The sequence below is a fragment of the Panulirus ornatus genome, chromosome 15, assembly GCF_036320965.1.
Source record: "Panulirus ornatus isolate Po-2019 chromosome 15, ASM3632096v1, whole genome shotgun sequence".
In the NCBI taxonomy this organism is placed as follows: domain Eukaryota; kingdom Metazoa; phylum Arthropoda; class Malacostraca; order Decapoda; family Palinuridae; genus Panulirus; species Panulirus ornatus.
This window is the reverse complement of record NC_092238.1, coordinates 28,254,403-28,271,318: the sequence shown is the minus strand read 5'-3', so window position 1 is coordinate 28,271,318 and position 16,916 is coordinate 28,254,403. Positions and strand designations below refer to the sequence as shown.

Genomic DNA, 16,916 nt, shown 5'->3' with positions numbered 1-16,916 from the left:
ATTATGAGCCCTTGAGCTCACGAAGGTACTTGCCCTTGAGCACGAAGGTACCTGCCCTTGAGCTCACGAAGGTACTTGCCCTTGAGTACGACGATGTAACCCTTGATCACCCCTTCGTGTTCAAAGGCTTCGTAAGGCCTTACTCAAGGAGGCCTTGATGCGCTTGCTCCTCAACCCTTATACCCTAAGTGTTTAGAACGGTCTGGTCTGGTATATCTAAGAACACACACACACACACACACACACACACACACACACCCACACGCAAGAAGTCGAATAAACGAGAACATATCCTCTCTCTCTCTCTCTCTCTCTCTCTCTCTCTCTCTCTCTCTCTCTCTCTCTCTCTCTCTCTCTCTCTCTCACTGAAGATGGGGGGTTGTGAAAGAAGCCATGAAACAGGTCATTTCACACTTACTGAATACCACCTTAACCTCGCCTATATCGACGTGAGCCGTGGGAGAGGCCGAGCCTATAAAAGCCATTTATTGCCAACCGAAACGCGAACCTAACCCTCGTATAGGGGAAATATATCGCCATTCTGGGATTGAAAATACCTCAACTATAACGATATATATATATATATACACATATATATATATATATATATATATATATATATATATATATATATATATATATATATATATATATATATATATATATATTCCTATCGAGTTGTGCGTCTGTGAAGTGCATCGAGATGGCTCAGCGAGATTGTGAAATCCTATCGTGTGTTGACGGGTTGGGATTACGTTCTCGTGGGCGGATTTTGAATCGAGTTTGTCGTAAACAAGACGAGCAATCTCTCTCTCTCTCTCTCTCTCTCTCTCTCTCTCTCTCTCTCTCTCTCTCTCTCTCTCTCTCTCTCTCTCTCTCTCTCTGGCTCTCCGTAGAGTATATAACTCCTCCTCATGAACCTTCTAGTCTTGTATGATTCGGGTAACGAGCCTTATGGCCTTGTATGATTCATATAACGAGCCTTATGGCCTTGTATGATTCATGTGACGAGCCTTATGGCCTTGTATGATTCATGTAACGAGCCTTATGGCCTTGTATAATTCATGTGGCGAGCCCTAATAGTCTTGTGTGATTCATGTAATGAGCCTTATGGTCTTAAGTGATTCATGTGGCAAGCCTTATGCCCTTGTATGATTCATGTAACGAGCCTTATGGCCTTGTATAATTCATGTAACGAGCCTTATGGTCTCATGTGATTCAGATTTCAAGCCTTATGGCCTTGCATGATTCGTATGATTCATGTAACGAGCCCTATAGTCTTGTGTGATTCATGTGGCGGGCCTTATGGCCTTGTATGATTCAGATAGCGAGCTTTATGGCTTAATGAGTTATCCTATCCTTTATTAATAAAGGTTCGAGAATTGTCGTGTATTACGTACGAACCAGGCCAGATGCCAGAGGCCTGACGTATCAGCGTGTGACACTGGTGGTTGTATATATGTCGCTCTCCCTCCCTCCCAGTGGCACCGCTACCCACTTCTTCCCCCCACGACCTCCTCTCCCCGCCCCGCTCCCCAGAGCCTCTTCTCCTCTCCCCACCACCCAGCTCCCCGTAGCTGCCGCTACCGGCCTCCCATCACGGCCAAATCTCCCTTGTCTCGTACCTCCCCATCCCCATCGAAAGAGCGCCTCCCCTTTCTCCTCTCAGCTGTCACTCCTGCTGCCAGGAGGGGGACTGAGCTTCCAGGGGGACTCAGGGGCGGGGGGACTCGGCCGCCAGGGGGGACTCAGTCACCTACCCCGTGAGCCAGCCCAGGAGGCGTCCGCTCTGATTGTAATACAAATTAAGTTGTCAGTCAACAACCTGGAGTGTGTTGGCTGTCAGTCAGACTCCCCCATCCACCTCTCACCGTGTGTGTGTGTGTGTGTGTGTGTGTGTGTGTGTGTGTGTGTGTGTGTGTGTGTGTGTGTGTGACATGTACGTCTGCCTGTGGATATATAACTGAAAATATTTTGGATCACGCTCAACAACGAACTTCCTTGAAACTTCGAAGTGTTTCCCTGCATTGTCCCCACGGTTGAAGGAAGGTCGACACGATAAGCTTGGGTAGTGTGAGTGAGAAAGAGGATATACCATTAAACAATTAGAGAGAGAGAGAGAGAGAGAGAGAGAGAGAGAGAGAGAGAGAGAGAGAGAGAGAGAGAGAGAGAGAGAGAGAGACTTAAAGTTTTCAAGCTGAGATTTTGCCAAAAAGGCAGGTTTAATAGAACAAGGAATGAGTCGTGTGTAAGTTTAGGCGTTGCGACGTGTCATAAATGTGAGAGATGAGAGAGATTGCATGGTTGGAGACAGGTTCAGTCGCCTCACGTGTGGTTGGGGAAGAAAGAGACAGCACAGCTTCGTAGTCCACAGAGGCAAAACTTGAATGCTGCTTGATTCTGAGGCCTTCATTATCTCTCCAGTGTGTAAGCCAACCCTTGTGGGTCGAATTCTACCTGAGCCTTGAGCTATCGAAGCCTTTCGACCATGTATGTACTTCCATAACTCCGGTTTTGACTTCGCTTCCAGTCAACGGGAATTGGAGTTAATGTCCGTAACTTTTATTCTGTCACTCTGGTACACCATGACGTCCACATCTCTCCATCCAGTGAGAGGAACTGCCAAAGTCCGAGATAGGAATCGTTATTACCCCTGGGAAAAAAAAAAAAATATGACCGGGAGATAAAAAGAAGAAAAATCACACTGGTCTTTGTTGACGAGCATCCTGGAATTCACATTTTCTACCAAATTTCGTCAAACTGGTTTTTTTTTCTTTCTTTCTTTTCGTCCATCCCATATGTGTTCGTCTTTGTTTCGTTCTAAACTTCGACTCGTTCACTTTCAAACGAACCATTTTTTTTTTCCCTGTCATATTTATTCCCTGGGAAACTTTGAGTGATATTATTTTCTTCTTATTTATCACGTACTTCCCTTGCAATTTCTCTCTAACCATCCTTCCTCATTCTTCATTCTCTTCCTTCATCGCCTCTTTACACTCATTCTTCATTCTTCATTCTCTTCTTTCATCTTTTTTTTTTTTTGTACACTCTTCACTCGCCACGCATCAACAGATTTCACTTATTACTCCCCCCCACAACCTCCCTCCCTCCCTCTTCCTTCCTTCGTTCCTTCCTTCTTCCTTCCTTCCTTCAGAAATGCACAGGAGGAAGGGGGAGAGGAGAGGGAGGGGGGTAGTTAGCTCACCCCTGAGTGAGACTGATCGCCTCCCAACAAGCGCTCCCAGTGGGTGGAGAGAGAGAGAGAGAGAGAGAGAGAGAGAGAGAGAGAGAGAGAGAGAGAGAGAGAGAGAGAGAGGCAGGCGAACTCGCCTCAGAGGCCTCCAGTTTTGAAGGAGTCTTTAAAACGCGGGTTACTTCCAGCTGCCGTCAGCAGGAGCTGATGGCGAGGGAGGAGGAGGAGGAGGAGGAAGAAGGGGGAGGGAGGGGAGGGAGGAGGGGGAGGAAAGAGGTGGATGAGGACTGAGGCTGCGGGGAGGTTTTGACGAGGGGGGGGAAGGGAGGGTTGGGGAATGGGGAACGGCGGCGGGAGAGAGAGAGAGAGAGAGAGAGAGAGAGAGAGAGAGAGAGAGAGAGAGAGAGAGAGAGAGAGAGAGAGAATAACGAAGTCACAGATATGGGGAAGGTTGGTGGGGGGGTAGTGAAAAAGGACAAAATATATATATATATATATATATATATATATATATATATATATTTATACATTTGTATGTGGGCGGGTTGGGACATTCTTTCGTCTGTTTCCTTGCGCTACCTCGCTAACGCGGGAGACAGCGATAAAGCAAATAAATAAATAAATATATATATATATATATATATATATATATATATATATATATATATATATATATATATATATATATTTTTTTTTTATTTTGCTTTGTCGCTGTCTCCCGCGTTTGCAAGGTAGCGCAAGGAAACATACGAAAGAAATGGCCCAACCCACCCCCATACACATGTATAGACATACACGTCCACACACGCAAATATACATACCTATACATCTCAATGTACACATATATATACACACACACAGACACATACATATATACCCATGCACACAATTCACACTGTCTGCCTTTATTCATTCCCATCGCCACCTCGCCGCACATGGAATACCATCCCCCTCCCCCCCTCATGTGTGCGAGGTAGCGCTAGGAAAAGACAACAAAGGCCCCATTCGTTCACACTCAGTCTCTAGCTGTCATGCAATAATGCCCGAAACCACAGCTCCCCTTCCACATGCAGGCCCCACACAACTTTCCATGGTTTACCCCAGACGCTTCACATGCCCTGATTCAATCCAGTGACAGCACGTCAACCCCGGTATACCACATCGATCCAATTCACTCTATTCCTTGCCCGCCTTTCACCCTCCTGCATGTTCAGGCCCCGATCACACAAAATCTTTTTCACTCCATCTTTCCACCTCCAATTTGGTCTCCCACTTCTCCTCGTTCCCTCCACCTCCGACACATATATCCTCTTGGTCAATCTTTCCTCACTCATTCTCTCCATGTGCCCAAACCATACGAAGTATTTACCTTCATTATGAACGTGAATAATGGAGGCGAAGTTATAAAATGCATCATGTAATTACAACCAGTTTTCGACAAGATATTTATTCACTATTCATTTTTATTAACGTCAGTACTGTATCTTTTTTTTTTTTTTTTTACCCACCGACTTGAACTCTTTCAAATATTCCCGTTTTCTTTCTTTAAGACACTCCTCCTCACCCCTTCTCCCCCCCCAAAAAAAAATATCATAAAGTTACCCATTAACAAGAGCAGAAAAGACGCATTTGTTTCTCTACACTTTTCAAGAAAGAAGAAAAATATTTTCCCCCTGTCTTTTGCTCTCTGGTTTTGAGGCGTGGAAGTCCGTCAGAGAAACGAGACAAAAAAAGTTTGTGTGTGTGTGTGTGTGTAATTAATGGCATTCAAGGAGGGGGAGACTGAAGCATTTGGCAACACTTGTTTAGTTCTGTCGCACACATCACCAACGCGCGTCTTGCCAAGATGACTCCGGACTGGTGGGATTTATATTCATTTCCCCACTCTGGCTGGATTTATATTTATTTCCCCACTCTGGCTGAGGCGCGCGCCATTACCGTTAGTAATACATTTCTGAGTGTCATAATACGGCCCTGGAGTGGATATATATAAAGACTCGCGTACCTTAAATAAAATCCCATTGGCGTGATATTCCCGCGCAGTTATATTTGTTTAGTCAACCAATTCAGTTCTGGGCAGAAATTACGTACCTGAGTTAGACTGTTTCTCGTTTAGTGGGGGATCTCCGTGCTGGCAGAATTTATGTTTGCCGTAATTGTAACTAGAAGAGAAAGAGATTTTGCCCCTAAACTACATTGTGAATGTATGTATGTATATATATATATATATATATATATATATATATATATATATATATATATATTCCTATGAGTCCACGGGGAAAATGAAACACGATAAGTTCCCAAGTGCACCTTCGTGTAATAATCACATCATCAGGGGGGACACAAGAGAGAAATAAAAGTCCGTTGGTATACATCGAAGAGACGAATCTAGGACGCAATATATATATATATATATATATATATATATATATATATATATATATATATATATATATATATATATATATATATATATGAGACGCCGTCCACAAGTCATTGACTTAAGTCGCAGTTCATTGCGACGCAGATGTACGAGATGTGAAGGCCTGGAATTACCCACATCGTAAGGGTTCAGTCAACGTCCCAGTAAACATTAAGAATCGAGTGATGTTATCGCTGGAACGCTATTTTGCCGGATGAGAACTAGCGGTGGTTGCTGGAATATCGTACGTCACAACTTATCTCCGAGGATGTGGGATTGGTGGTAGTGGAGGCGGGAAGAAAAAAAATGAATATCAGACGAGAATTTCTAATTGATTATTAATGGTAAGCGACCAAAGCACCTTTTACGGGGTCATGACTTGTGGGAGAGGTCGGCCTGCAACTGCCTAGTCAATCCGTAATGATCCACAGAGTGGAAATCCATGCCTGCCTTGCAGCCTAGTCTCCCCTGGAAATCGTGTTAGATAAAATGATAATTCATATGAGAGTTGATGCATCTTCTTAAATTCCGAGGCTTTTTGACTGGACTTAGGGGAAGATGGGGGAGCTGTGTCGTCGAAGCCTTGCGTCGTATGGTTCATATTTTGTAACTGTTGTCTTTCCCCGTAAGCCCAGGAGTAGTGCCCCAGGGGGTGGCTTGGAGGGAATGTCTTGGTTACTTGAGAGAGAGAGAGAGAGAGAGAGAGAGAGAGAGAGAGAGAGAGAGAGAGAGAGAGAGAGAGAGAGAGAAGAGAGAGAGAGAGAGGCTTTGCTGATGCTGGTGTGTACGGAGAACTCCCTCTGACAGGGTGGTGCGTGGGAGGAGGAGGAGGTGGATGAGGAGGTGGAGAACGAAGTATTGATGGAGGCGAGCGAGTCTGCCCCTGTGGGATTACGTCGACCACACCAGTGTAAGTGGACGGAGGCGCCCCCGAGGTGGAAGTTGGGCGGACCCTTCGGTGGATATGGATGAGAGGCCCTGAGATGAAGGAGGGCAGGGAGACCTGAGGTGGTGATTGACGATGGGGTCGAGGGTGTGGCCTCGCCCCACTCCAGTAAGATGGGCGGGGCCCCCCATCTCCAGATCGGACCCATGAACCGCCGTCAGGAAAGACCCGTTCCCCGAAAAGCAAAAATCCTCGAGAAATCCCACCGCCTCTCATTTATCTCCTAAGAGAGGCCCACTGCTTACTGTAATATGATACAAGACGTCAGAGAAATCGTCGCTCCAAGAGAATCCGTCATTTCCCTACTACTGGAAGTAGCCGCAGGATCTCTTGGAAACGGACGTCTAGAAATCTAGGACCAAAGTGGGATTTAAGATTAATGCTGTATTTGGACTAACTCCCAACATGGACTTTTCAGAACGGCAGCTCTTTGCTCTCTCATATTAATGAACAGAACGAAAGGTCTTGTGTCTATTGATATATTCTCTTTCCATGTTAATAGTGGATTATTAATTACTTTCCAAAAGAAGGGAAAGAAGAGAAAGAAGAAGAAGAAGAAGAAGAAGAAGAAGAAGAAGAAGAAGAATAAGAAGGAGTTTAAAAGGAGAATATATATATTTTTTTTTCTCTCTCTACCTCCTCAGGCTCAATCAGCGGGAGAAAGACGAACAGGAATGGAAGAAGAGAGTTTTGAATTACCTTTGCTTCAGTTCCTGCTCATTTTCCCCGCGTCGCAGATGCCAACGCCCTACCTGCCCTAAAGCTTAGCCCTGCCAACCCTTAAGACCTGCCCCCTGTTGCCTGCGGCTCTCAATCACCACGTAATGTATCCTGTATGGGGGGCTGTGCAAGCCAAGGGGAACCATTCCATTGCCCTGTAACATGACACCACACCACTGAGGGGAAGTCATAACCCAGCCATAATGTCTATTCTTTACGTAAACAAAGACGGGAAGGTGGAGAGACTTGGTGATTTCTCCTGGTGGACTGTTGCCTCAGTGTGGGGCCTGGTGGTGGGGTCCTGGTGGGTCTTTACCTCAGTGTGGCCTGTTGATAGGGTCCTGGTGGGTCTTTACCTTGGTGTGGCCTGGTGATGGGGTCATAGTGGACCATCATAGTGTGACCTGGTGATGGGGTCATGGTGGACCATCATATTAATGTGACCTGGTGATGGGGTCATGGTGGACTATCATATTAGCGTGACCTGTTGATGGGGTCATGGTGGACCATCATATTATTGTGGCCTGGTGATGGGGTTATGGTGGACCATCACTTTAATGTGACCTGGTGATGGGGGTCCTGGTGGACCATCACCTCACTGGAGCAACCGTCACGTAACTAAACCTAACCTTACCTTACCTAGGCTCTCCCAGCGTAGCCTAGGTTGGTCAAATGAAGGTTTTATTTAGGTTTGGTTTTACGAATGAGACGTTTGGCCATCGCATACGAGTGGATAGAGGTCTGCAACAACATGGGGGAACTCCTAGAGTCGATATATACAGCGTGAGGGAAACAAGCGTCTCTTGGATGGTGATGTTGGCGTTTTATATGACCTCACAAAATGGATGTGATTATTTCTCTCTCTCACACACACACACAGTCTTCCCTTTCATTTTAAGACACTTGATGGTGAAATTCTGACGCTCTTGTGGCGCTGTAAACGTCCGGGTGCGATCCTGTGAGGCGATGCTGGGCGATAAATCGAAACGATTTGTCGACTGTAAATACCCGGAGCACTTTCACGGTTGGGGGAGCAGTGGCGGAAGCACAGCACCGCGAAGGAAAGACGACATGCGCAAAACAACCGAAAAATATTGTGTAAACATTATTTTATACGTGTTGTGCGTCAGTGAAGTGTCGAAAAATCAAAAATCAAAATGAACTGAGATACTTCTCTATTGAAGTAATTGGAAAACAGACACAGATTTGTTATAAAAAAAAAGACACAGAAGAGTAGTAAAAGACTGCCCCTCTCCGACTTCGATATTTAGCCTGGGAACATTGTTGGAACAAAGCAAGAAATGAGGGAGAAAGGTCTCATCGACTGACTGGTGCTCATTTACCAGTACAAAAAAGATATCAATATTTACATTTCCTTCTTTTCCTCCCTCGTCTCGATGATTACATCGACATTTCCCCCTGCAGGAGACGTCGACACGTCGAAAATCATTACAGTTGTGGCAATTACGTTCATGTGGAGGACCATTATTGCCTCGTCTTGTGTACTGCGGTGAAGGTGTAGTTCCAGGTGTGGCAGAGAACAGGTGTTCCCTGGGGCGCTACACACACACCCACACACACACACCTGCCCCACGTGTGGTAGGGGGAAGCCCAGTAGGTATCTGTGGGTGTGTGGGCGCCCCACCCCCACACAAACACGTTACTCCATTCCCCACAACAACCGGCTTAAGAAAACTTTTCTTACGTAAGATGAAAGAATTTTTCCAAAAAAAAAAAAACCTCACAGCGGGGAAATGAGGAGTGTTGTGTACCGAGTGCTTTTGCGTCCGTCCATCAAGCTTGAATTTGGAGGAGAGGTTGTCTGTGAGGGTGTCTGTGTTGGGGGGAGGGGAGGAAGAATATGATTTGGGGGGAGGGGGTCATGAGTGTTGGTGTTAACGACCCTCGTAAAGTTGTTGAGTCTGTGATGCAGTTCCCCTGCAGCAGGAACTGACCTGCACACACACACACACACACACACACACACACACACACACACACACACCTACACACCTACCTCAGCCTAAGCCTGACGTATGTGTGTGTGTGTGTGTGTAGTCCGTGGCACTGCTGCAGTGCGCCAGGCGGCGGTGATGCGCCCTAACTTGATCTCACCTTAACAGCCACACACCTGCCTAATCCCCCGCCAGTTCTTACTCCAAGCACTGAGTCAGCGGCTCCACCGCCGCCTGCGTGCAAGCTGTCTTCCTCTCCTGTCGTAATATGAAGGCATCTCGCATCCCACTCCCCCACGGAACACCGAGCGAACACCAACCTACCATGGCACGTCAAAGGTGTGTATACTTATTCAAACACACACACACACACACACACACACACACACACACACACACACACACACACACACTCACACATTACTACATACATACATACATACATACATACATACATACATACATACATACATACATACATATATACATACGTAAATACATACATACATACGAACACACACATACGTACATACATACATACATACATACATACATACATACATACATACATACATACATACACACAAACACACACACACATACATACATACATACATACATACATACATACATACATACATACATACATACATACTCACATACATACATACGTTGTATACACCATGTCAGTGGTAGACGGGCACTCCAGTGCTGAAGTGTTTTCCCTGCTGGGTGTTCCAGGTGTGGACGTAGCCCAGGAGTGGAATTGTGCTTCGCGAGTTTGTTTGAATTAATGCTTTCTGAGTCTGCGCCATCTTGAGTCACTTTTAGTAGTGAGTTTCGTGGAGGTCCTCCATCTTGAAGCACTTTCAGAAGGGAGTTTCTCGGAGGTGCGCCATCTTGAAGCACTTTTGAGAAGTTAAGGTGCGCCATCTTGTAACACTTCATTAAGACCCCTCCCTGGCTGCGCCATCCAGGTACACCACAGGGAGGTGAGGAGTTAAGACAGAGTGTAGACACCATCTTTAAAAGCACTTAGGAAGTTAGGGGTCAGGGTGTGTGTGTGTGTGTGTGTGTGTGTGTGTGTGTGTGTGTGTGTGTGTGTGTGTGTGTGTGTGTGAGCGCCATCTTGAAGCACAGAGACTTCGCCTCAGCTCTGCGTTATTGTGGATGGTTCGTGGGGTCTACCTGCTTCCCAAGGGGCGCCGCCCCCGTTCTCAGCGGATCGGGGAACGCCGTGGGCTGGAGGATCCCAAGAACGAGGAGAGGAGGGTTGATGGAGAGAGGGAGTCAGACGCTCCGGGAGAAGAAGGAATGTGGGTAGACGACTGTAGTACAAGTCTTGCAGGGCGGTAGTGGAGGAGGGGTGTCGCTGTGCCACTTTTGGAGGAGGGAGGAGGGTTGGGTACAATGTGCGAACATGGGAGGAGGAGGAGGATACTGTACCATTATGGAGGGGAGTCACTGTAACCTGGCCCTTTCGTTCCTTGGGCGTCCTCTCTCTCTCTCTCTCTCTCTCTCTCTCTCTCTCTCTCTCTCTCTCTCTCTCTCTCTCTCTCTCTCTCTCTCTCTCTCACACACACACACACACACACACACACGAGTCCTACCGCCCCCACACTGCTCTGTCCGGAGAGATAAACCCGTCCTCAAAGTTTGTTTTAGGATTAGCATATCCCCCACACCTACTTCCCTCCCCTCTCGTTGCCTTTACCCTTTACTGACTAAGGTATCTTGCGTGTCTCACTCTCGCTGCTGTCCGCTTTGCTATTCACACAGACGCAGGGGAATATTTCCACCGTCATCGGAGGTGATTTTCTGTGCTTCCACGGTGACAAGATCTCTTTCCTCCCCCAAGTCACTGTCCTTGCACCTCTGCTGTTTCTCCTTGCCAAATCTGACAGAGCAAAGCACAAGGTCTAAGGCTGTCTCTCGTCACAACAGGTATGGACCATCCCACGATCACAACAGGTCTGGACCATCCCACGATCACAACAGATCTGGACCATCCCACGATCACAGAAGGTATGGACCATCCCACGATCACAACAGGTCTGGACCATCCCACGATCACAACAGGTCTGGACCTGATTCCGATGGGGAGAAACCCATGATCAGACATCCTCCTCACAGGCTATGAGTGGAGTGGAGAGACACTCTCTCTCCATCACAAACATTTGCTAGCCGCCCAGAGGAGCCAGCGGCTTCCACGACCCTTGCGTGTCTTCTCCCACTTTTTTTTTAAGGGCGTCTGACGCGGGTATGGTCATAGGGAGTGGTCATCATATTGAATAGGGAGGTAAAGAGGGCAGTTGATAGTTCTCGTGTGCAAATTGACTTTCCACATGTACGGGGATGGAAGGAACGCCACTACAAGGATATGAGGGACTTTTGTGAGGTTAGGTTAGTAAGGAGTAGAAGTAGCGCCAGATTACTGATATGGATGAGGATGACTCACTGTACGTGAATGGGATGTCACCCAGGAAGACTAGTATGTAGAAAAATAGATTTTCCAACTAAATCAGCAAATCAGACTTCTTGAAAACATATTACCACCCAAGGCCCAAGTCCAGATTTTAGATTGTAGACACGTCTTTTAAGCTAGTGTTGCCACCTGCCGGCGATGGATGAAAGAGCTGCAGGTGTCACGCTCTATTTTCCCATAGTTCCTTGGACTTGGGTACTGCTAAACACACACACACACCTTGTAAGCTTGTATGATCTCCCTCGTGGCATTTTGGTGCCTTTTGAATGTTTCTTAAGCCCTCGTGACTTTAAGGAGCCTCCAAAGCTTCTTCTGGAAGACTTCAACAGATCTTGTGGTCCTTTGTGGTTTTTAGGAGCTTCGTGTCCTTTTGGAAGACCATATCATTTGGGGGGATCGCTGAAGAGCCCTTGGAAATCTTTAAGGAATCTGCTTTAGGGTCTCATGGAGTCTTCCTGGCTTTTAAAGAAGCTTTCCAGGCCTTTGAGATCCACCAACGTGATCTATGGGATCCCTCATGGTCTTTAGAAGACCTCCTGGTCTTTGGGGATCCTTCGTGTATTTGATCCCCGGTAATTTCCAGGATTTCTTGCGGCCTCTGGGCGAAGAAAAAAAGAAAAAGAAAGAAAGAAAAAAAAAAAAAAAAAAAAAAAATATATATATATATATATATATATATATATATATATATATATATATATATATATATATATATATATATAGACACAACCACGACGCTAGCTAGCTTGTTCCTTCATACCACACTTGTAAATCTCATTAATTTTCACCCCGTTGGCCTAGAGCGCCCCCCCCTCCCCCGCCCTTCTTTTCCCCCCCACTCCAAAACCTCCAATTAAGGCATGAGGCGGCCCTAATGAAGCTCTCCAAAATTTAATAGGCTTAGTGAACCAGTGGCTACAACCCGTCTAGAGGAGGAGGAGGGGGTGGTGGTGGAGCTCCCCCTCCCCCCCAAAGCGCTGTGTGACGTAGCATAAAGCACTCTCGTCACCCACCACCCAAGTCCCGTTTTCCCTCACGTTAGCTCACCCCGTTCTAGATGGGAGTTCTAGGTAACTAGGTGGGCAACTAGATCAAAACAAGACCGATGATAAGGTGATGGGATGGAGAAGATGGGTACTATTGGACACGTTTGCATTTTGGATATCAAAAAAAAGAAAAAGGGAAAAAATCCATTTTTTTTTTTTTTTTTGTCGTTAAAAACAGAAAATGGGAGAGAGGCAGTAATGAGTGTAAGACCGCTTCTCCAAAGCACTTGAGCTTTCTAATATGGGCGCCCCTGTGATAAAAGGGACAAGGGAATACAATTTTACTTCATCTTCGCTGCCCTGAGGAGGGTGAGAGTGTTGTGACGTAAGCAAAGGACCAGGACCACCTTTGCTTAACGAAGGGAAAACGGAGAAGGTGAAAGCGCTATGACGTAAACAAGAACAATAGATGCCTCATTCAAAAAAAAAATAAATAAAAAGGAGAAAATGAGGTGAAAGTGTTCTAAAGTAAGTAAGGACAGTGTAGCGCCCTTAATTTGAATAACTAATACGTCAAACTATTGAGTCTTGGTCCACAAATGGATGAGATTTTATGTTTAGTTGAGGCCGAAAAGACGATTGGCATAGACTCGGTAACCCCATTTTGCGCCTACACTACCACGACTACTGAACCAGACGTAACCACAATATCACTCGTCGTGTGAGTTTACGACGTCGTAAATCAGGTGTTCGTAGGATGTCTAAAGAGTGATATGTAGTGTTATGGACATGGTGACTTACCTGTGTCTGGGGCGCCACCCATAGCTATATGATCTTGTCGTGCCCTGAGCTTACAACACATCAGGGAGAGGTTGTCCTCTTCGACCGTATGGCGAGAGTTCCACGTTGGTGTAACCTCACGACACACTACACATGCTGGGGTATATGATTCTGGGATCGATCTTTTACATGAACACACAGACACACAGACACACACACACACACACACACACACACACACACACACACACACACACACATACACAGAGGTTCATGGTAAGAATGGACATTCCTTTGCCACCTTTTACGTTGGACTGGAACCTACATCATGTACCATTAACTGAAGAATCCTCACCATTTTCCAGATTACACGGATGGCAAGACCAAGGCTCGTTCATAACCTGGAGGTATATGGCTGCCTGAGCTGAGTTTTTTTTTATATACCCTTACCTGACTCCCAGGTAAGGGGCCTTACCTGGGAGTCGTTCGTATGTAAAATCCTGTTCGTATTAGAATCGTCAACAGGTGGAAAGAAAGTATGGAACCGTAGTGTACATTTGAAATACTACTTTCATACTTTTAAGAAAACTTAAAAGTACTATTCTGGAAAAAAGTTTAGAACCTTTTTAGGATGAAATGACTTTATTTTTATATTATTTTGATTTGACGATTTGTTTCTTTCTCATTTCCAGATCTTCTGTCGAGGATTAGTTTGAAGCTGATGCCAAGGTAAGCAGTGTGAGTTTGCTTTATAGACAGAGAAACAGAAATGCATCGATAGATTGATTGATAAATAGATAGATAGCGTGATAGATAGATAGAGAGAGAGAGAGAGAGAGAGAGAGAGAGAGAGAGAGAGAGAGAGAGAGAGAGAGAGAAGCACACAAAAACACAGATGCAGAGGCCTCATCTCTCCGAGGTGTCGAACCCCCGAACTGAACTTGAGGGAACACGTCAGCCAACTGAATGCTGACATCCATGGTGTCGTCTCTGTGTCCGACAACCAGCTGTCACAGAGTGGGAATGAAGGACGGAAGGTTCATTCATTACACATAGCAGTTTTGCCTTCATAAATTCGTTGCCTTTTTTTTAATAAGAAAGAAAAACAAAAAAGTGGAAGACTCACCAAGGGCTGGGTGCCCCTGGGAAGTGTACACACACGTAGCAAAACTCGAAGTATACTTTTGAAGAGTTTAGGATTCTCATTCCACTGAGGATTGGATTCTCAGGCCACTGAGTTTTTCCCAGAAGTTTCCCAACAAAGTTAACAGATGAGACTCGAGACCTTGAGATCCTTTAGATAAACAAGCCAGCCACACCCGAGGGTCACCCAGGATCATGTGGTAAACTTGAAGATACTTCAGAACGTAGTCTATGGTTTTGTTTATCAACTTCATTGTTTATACCTGCGATTTTGTCCCCGTCCATTTTTGGTCGTACTGTTTACCCATGTTGCTCATATTGCTGACACGAAATTGTGGTGTCTGCCTTTTTTTTTTTAGGCTGTTTTGGTTCCCATGAATTCTCTTAAGTAATCTCCAAGTTGCTAGCTATCATGTTTCTTAGCGCCCCTGATCCTACATTGAAACACTTTGATTCGTCTGTTCTTCTTCCTAGACGGGGGATTAAGATAAAGCATATTCATAGATAGAGCGAATTGGAGCGATGTGATATACAGGAGGCGACGTACCGTCAATAGGCTGAAACTGCGCATACAAAGCTGTCATAGGAACGCTTCCCACTCCGAACGTACGTCCGTCTAGGATAGATTAGAAGTGTCCGTTCTTCCACGTAGTGGAAGAACGTGCGGTTTATCCCTAAAGGAACGAACGGCCCTTGTAAGAAGAACGGTGAGGACTCGCACGAAATCCATTAAACGCTGACTAAATTGCTCGCCCGAAAGGCATCTCCCTCTCCCCACGTCCTCTGGCTAACAAGTCTGAGGAGGCTTGGTCGCTGAGGACAGCGTCCGCCTACACCTCCTCTGTGAGTACACTCTCTGACGCTAACTCACGCCCCCTCGTCTTCAACTTCTGTCGGAGATGAAGAGGGGGAGGAAAGGTTTGACGTGGGGGCAGTGAGAAGGTGCTCAGTGAGACCCCTGTAACCAGAGGGAGGAGGGGCAGTAGATAGACAAGATAGAAGGATAGAAAAGAGGGTATATAGATATTTGAGAGAGATCGAATGGGTATAGAAAGATCGAAGGGAAGGATTTATAGGAGAGATATCGAATGGGTATAGAAAGATCGAGGGAAGGATTTATAGATATTTGAGAGTTATATCGAATGGATAATGCAGAGTATAACCATACGGTCGTTAGTGTGGTTAGTATAACAACCAGACAGCTAGCACAACCCACAGGGTTGTACCTGCGTCTATTGTTGACTGCCCAAACGACCATTAAACACCTGAAGCATAGATTATTGGAACATTCAGATCATGGGAGAGACATTGATATAAATTCATCAATATGTGTAAAGATATAAGAATTAGATTTAGAATTTAGATACGTCGAAAATCCAGACGCCGAGAGAAGACGTGTCGTAATTTATATTGACTGATATTGGGTGTAAAATGGCTTAGCTTGTTTTCAGTTCACCCTGTTGTAAGGTTTCGCTTCGAATGCGCGCGCGCGCGCGCGTCTGTGTGTGTGTGTGTGTGTGTGTGTGTGTGTGTGTGTGAGAGAGAGAGAGAGAGAGAGAGAGAGAGAGAGAGAGAGAGAGGCAGGCGTGTGTAACATCCCTGTCTTTGCATTCACCCTTTTCGAAAGTTCTCACGTATTGCTGCGTATTAGCCAGGCCTTTGTGCCCGTAAAAGCACGTAGCTCCACAGGAAAGTATGGGACGCCTCTCCCCTAGCTCTCTCTCTCTCTCTCTCTCTCTCTCTCTCTCTCTCTCTCTCTCTCTCTCTCTCTCTCTCTCTCTCTCTCTCTCCCTCCCTCTTTCTCTCTCTCATATACTCACCTGGTTGGGTCTTCCCCCCTTCCCCCCTTCCTCCTCCCAGGTACAAAAGTCACGTTGGAGACGTAAACAAATTGAAACAAAAATACGACGCCACTTTCCAACCTCGTATCCAGTACTCCCTGCCACTGCCCGAGTTGGCCCACAAACCAGATTACACCGACGGTGGGCCCAGACTCTCTCTCTCTCTCTCTCTCTCTCTCTCTCTCTCTCTCTCTCTCTCTCTCTCTCTCTCTCTCTGTGGCCCTACGCCTCCCCACACCTGCCGTACTTCCCTCCCTCCCTCCTTCCTTCCCTCCCCCACCGTTTCTGCCTCTCCCCGTACACCCTTCCCCCCTTGCCCACCCCCCTCCCTTCCTCTCCCCCACCGCCCCAACCCAGTGGCCACCTTCCCCCCTCCCCTCCCCTCCCCAACCCTCCCCTCCCCTCCTTCTCGCGTGTCGTTTGCTCTAAAGTCTTTGTTCGG

General features: G+C 46.2%; 1 protein-coding gene across 1 annotated transcript in view; it reads left to right on the top strand.

The window, feature by feature from the left end:
• Window positions 1-16,916, top strand: part of LOC139753804 (dual 3',5'-cyclic-AMP and -GMP phosphodiesterase 11A-like) — a 362,719-nt gene that overhangs the window by 166,347 nt on the left and 179,456 nt on the right. The window contains exon 5 of the mRNA XM_071670684.1: window positions 14,183-14,219. The gene's annotated coding sequence lies outside the window, so the exon portion shown is untranslated. The remainder of the gene's footprint in view (window positions 1-14,182; window positions 14,220-16,916) is intronic.